Source organism: Eriocheir sinensis, chromosome 41 (assembly GCF_024679095.1).
Source record: "Eriocheir sinensis breed Jianghai 21 chromosome 41, ASM2467909v1, whole genome shotgun sequence".
Classification (NCBI taxonomy): domain Eukaryota; kingdom Metazoa; phylum Arthropoda; class Malacostraca; order Decapoda; family Varunidae; genus Eriocheir; species Eriocheir sinensis.
In genome coordinates, this window is record NC_066549.1 from 6,742,627 (window position 1) to 6,747,731 (window position 5,105).

The following is a 5,105-nucleotide window of genomic DNA, read 5'->3' on the forward strand; positions in this document are numbered from 1 at the left end:
GATGACACAAGACTGAATACTATGTTCTCTCAGACCTAGACAGACACAGCCTCCAAGATGATTCAAATTAGAAATTCAGCTTGGTCTGATGGAAAGGAGAAGCCCTTTAACGTGGATAAAGGTTAGATTCTTAAAGGTGGGACAAAAAAGTAGGTTCGATTACGAAATGTGTGGTGTGAAACTTAAAAGCGTATATATAGTTTGACAAGGACCTGGGTATCAAATTCTCATATTCTTTGAGCTGTGCATTGATGCAACGAAAACCCAAAATAAACGTTGGCCTTCATTAAAAGGATTTTTTCATTCAAAAATACATATATATATATATATATATATATATATATATATATATATATATATATATATATATATATATATATATATATATATATATCACTACCATTATCCAATAGTTTAGACAGACCTCACCATATGCGGTATAGTGTTGGTCTCCCCGCTATGCAAAAGACATAGACTATAGTAGGCGTTTCACATAGGTTAACAGAGATGATCTCTACATTGCGCATCAAATCTTATACGATGAAAGGCTTTCATTTCTATGCATGCTATGGCTAGAGAAACGTCACTCCAGTGGGATACTGATCGAATGTTTCAAAATACTTAATAACTTGTGGACAAATCCAAATTGTTTATGATCTGCGATACCTCTCGAGCCAGACATACTGGCACAACATTTAAATGTGAACAAACTCAAACTGCATCATTTTGTTTCTTCACCAACGTCGCAATACGGAAATGGAACAAACTTCACCTTCATTGATTCAGTGCAACACGACTGATTCGCTTTCAAACTCAATCGCCACTTCCTCCATCTTAATATTCGCTAAGGCAGAAATCCAGAGTCTTGGTGTCCATTTATAAGTTTCATTTAGGTTCAAGGACTGACTACGTTACGTAGTCTGGGCCATAGGGTCTGAGTGGTCTGAACATGTATACAAGGCGCCCCGTGTCACCATTACCCGCCACGCACAATGTAGTGACCCTCCTGATGCGGGAAGCGACCCCAGATCTTCAATCAACCCTAACTTCAGCGAGCAGCTACAGCGTATGCCCCCGTTATAGATAGATAGATAGATAGATAGATAGATACAGATGATTTTCCATTTCCCCTTCCGACCATGTCACGAAGCTTCCAAACAAAGAGCAAATCGCAGCAAGTGGAAGAACACAAATTATGAAATGGACTTTGAAACACTCCAGGTAACAAAGTAGTTTGGGACGAACAGAACCTCTACCAGTGTACTTATGCGGAAGAGCAATTATGTCGTTTGTTCCTATGTGTTGTCTTTATTACTCTTCATAGGTAGGACTGGAGGAGAGGGAAAAATAATATAGTAAGTGTGATGAGTAAGACAATGGTGAAGGATGAATAAAAACACAGCAATGAGAAGGAAAGAGGCAAAGAAATGCAAGTAAATGAGCAGAGAGAGAGAGAGAGAGAGAGAGAGAGAGAGAGAGAGAGAGAGAGAGAGAGAGAGAGAGAGAGAGAGAGAGAGAGAGATATGCAATGATGAAGCATGGCAGTTCCAAGTGAAGTGACGTTAACCATCCTTGTAACGGACCCCTGAGCTTCGCATCCTCCTTAAAACACACAAACACACACACACACACACACACATACACACACACACACACACACCAGACTTGACATCAGAATTCCTTGCCATCTTGTGTGTGTGTGTGTGTGTGTGTGTGTGTGTGTGCTTTCTTTTCGTTCGACTCTCCCTGTTCTACCAAAACACATCCTACGGCGGAGGAAGACCCCAGAGGATTTTTCTCCCTGTCGGTCGGCGTCCCGGAGGCCATTCTGTTTTCAATCCCTGAGCTGACGAAAGCGGTTTTAACAAAATCGTAATTCTTTTTAATTTCATATCCTTACAATCAACAATTATGTCGCTCTTCGCAGTGTGCACGCTCTTCTTGTGCCTGGGGAATCTGAGCGGCAGCAGCTTGCCGCTGGCCGGCGGATCGAACTCCGCGGGGTACCTGAATGATGGGGCGGCCTCCGGCACCCTGGAGAAAGCCGTTATGAACCCTCGCCAGAAAGTTGACGAGGGGGGACTCAATGATTTACCCAAATTGTCTGATTTAAAGAGCATGGAAATTGGCACTAATGACACCATCAAGACCGTGGAGAGGAAAGTCTTTAATAATACAGATGAAACGGGGCAAGTAACCGGAAACAAGACAGTCGTTGAAAAGACTACAGAAACTGACGTTAAGCCCAACGGAAATGTATCAAAGACTACGGAAACACAGGTTGTTATTGATGAGGAAGGTAAAGAAAGCGGCGAAAAATCTGTCACAGAGAGGGAAACCCTGACGGAAACCACTCCACACAACGGGTCCCTAACACAGACGGTGGACGTGAAAAAGGTCACGGACGAAGTTGCTATAAAGAAGGAAGAAACAGTACAGCCTCTTACCAATGCGACTGAAGAAAAGCCGAAGGACGATAAAGCCGGAACTCTTCTTTTTCCGAAGGTAGGGGCGGATGACCAAAGTAAAAACAAAACAGAAACTGTGTTTAGTGCCTCAGGAAAGAACGACGAGCCTCATAAAGTAGAACGAACAGAGGTAACAAAGGAGATTCTGCCAGGCAATAAAACGAATGAAGTTCTCGTTACAGAGAAAGAAGAAAAACTACCTTCACAGGAAACCATCAAGGAGATATTTGTGGAGAGTAAGAATTTTACAGAAAAGGGCAATGGATCTCTGACAGCAGAACGAACAGAGGTAACAAAGGAGATTCTGCCAGGCAATAAAACGAATGAAACTTTAGTAACAGAGAAAGAAGAAAGACTACCTTCACAGAACAGCATTACGATGACATTTGTGGAGGGGAGGAACGCTACAGAAAAGAGCGATGGACCTCATAAAGTAGAACGAACAGAGATAACAAAGGAGATTCTGCCAGGCAATAAAACGAATGAAACTTTAGTAACAGAGAAAGAAGAAAGACTACCTTCACAGAACAGCATTACGATGACATTTGTGGAGGGGAGGAACGCTACAGAAAAGAGCGATGGACCTCATAAAGTAGAACGAACAGAGATAACAAAGGAGATTCTGCCCGGCAATAAAACGAATGAAACTTTAGTAATAGAGAAAGAAGAAAGACTACCTTCACAGAACAGCATTACGATGACATTTGTGGAGGGAAGGAACGCAACAGAAAAGAGCGATGGACCTCATAAAGTAGAACGAACAGAGATAACAAAGGAGATTCTGCCCGGCAATAAAACGAATGAAACTTTAGTAACAGAGAAAGAAGAAAAACTACCTTCACAGGAAACCATTAAGGAGACTTCTGTGGAGACTAAGAATGTTACAGAAAATGGCAATGGACCTCTGATAACAGAACGAACAGAGATAACAAAGGAGATTCTGCTCGGCAATAAAACGAATGAAACTTTAGTAACAGAGAAAGAAGAAAAACTACCTTCACAGAACAGCATTACGATGACATTTGTGGAGTCTATGAATGTTACAGAAAATTGCGATGGACCTCTTATATCAGAACGAACAGAGATAACAAAGGAGATTCTGCCCGGCAATAAAACGAATGAAGTTGTAGTAACAGAAAAAGAAGAAAAACTACCTTCACAGGAAACCATTAAGGAGACTTCTGTGGAGACTAAGAATGTTACAGAAAATGGCGATGGACCTCTGATAACAGAACGAACAGAGATAACAAAGGATAATCTGCCCGGCAATAAAATGAATGAAACTTTAGTAACAGAGAAAGAAGAAAAACTACCTTCACAGGAAACCATTAAGGAGACTTCTCTCGAGACTAAGAATGTTACCGAAAATGGCGATGGACCTCTGATAACAGAACGAACAGAGATAACAAAGGAGATTCTGCCTGGCAATAAAACGAATGAAGTTGAAGTAACAGAAAAAGAAGAAAAACTACCTTCACAGGAAACCATTAAGGAGACTTCTGTGGAGACTAAGAATGTTACAGAAAATGTCGATGGACCTCTGATAACAGAACGAACAGAGATAACAAAGGAGATTCTGCCCGACAATAAAACAAATGAAGTTGAAGTAACAGAAAAAGAAGAGAAACTTCCTTCACGGGAAACCATTAAGGAGACTTCTGTGGAGACTAAGAATGTTACAGAAAATGTCGATGGACCTCTGATAACAGAACGAACAGAGATAACAAAGGAGATTCTGCCCGACAATAAAACGAATGAAGTTGAAGTAACAGAAAAAGAAGAAAAACTACCTTCACAGGAAACCATTAAGGAGGCTTCTGTGGAGACTAAGAATGTTACAGAAAATGTCGATGGACCTCTGATAACAGAACGAACAGAGATAACAAAGGAGATTCTGCCAGGCAATGAAACGAATGAAGTTGTAGTAACAGAGAAAGAAGAAAAACTACCTTCACAGGAAACCATTAAGGAGACTTCCCTCGAGACTAAGAATGTTACAGAAAATGGCGATGGACCTCTGATAACAGAACGAACAGAGATAACAAAGGAGATCCTGCCAGCCAATGAAACGAATGAAATCACAGTAACAGAGAAAGAAGAAAAACTACCTTCACAGGAAACCATTAAGGAGACTTCTCTCGAGACTAAGAATGTTACAGAAAATGGCGATGGACCTCTGATAACAGAACGAACAGAGATAACAAAGGAGATTCTGCCCGGCAATAAAACGAATGAAGTTGTAGTAACAGAAAAAGAAGAAAAACTACCTTCACAGGAAACCATTAAGGAGGCTTCTGTGGAGACTAAGAATGTTACCGAAAATGGCGATGGACCTCTGATAACAGAACGAACAGAGATAACAAAGGAGATTCTGCCAGCCAATGAAACGAATGAAGTTGTAGTAACAGAAAAAGAAGAAAAACTACCTTCACAGGAAACCATTAAGGAGGCTTCTGTGGAGACTAAGAATGTTACCGAAAATGGCGATGGACCTCTGATAACAGAACGAACAGAGATAACAAAGGAGATTCTGCCAGCCAATGAAACGAATGAAATCACAGTAACAGAGAAAGAAGAAAAACTACCTTCACGGGAAACTGCTGTGACGCCACCGAAGGTTGTTAAAAAGCTTAGGAG

General features: G+C 41.0%; 1 long non-coding RNA gene across 3 annotated transcripts; it reads right to left on the reverse strand.

The window, feature by feature from the left end:
* Positions 1–3,521: 3,521 nt before the first annotated feature.
* On the reverse strand, positions 3,522–4,888 carry LOC127009580 (uncharacterized). Of its 3 annotated transcripts, none has more exons than XR_007762086.1 (3): positions 4,484–4,888; positions 3,782–4,165; positions 3,522–3,622 (listed from the first exon to the last, which is right to left on the reverse strand). It is a non-coding gene; the product is annotated as an uncharacterized LOC127009580 (long non-coding RNA). The 3 variants fall into 3 exon arrangements; XR_007762085.1 differs by having other exon boundaries at positions 3,527–3,688; positions 3,848–4,165; XR_007762084.1 differs by having other exon boundaries at positions 3,544–3,781; positions 3,941–4,165.
* Between the last annotated feature and the right edge of the window lie 217 nt (positions 4,889–5,105).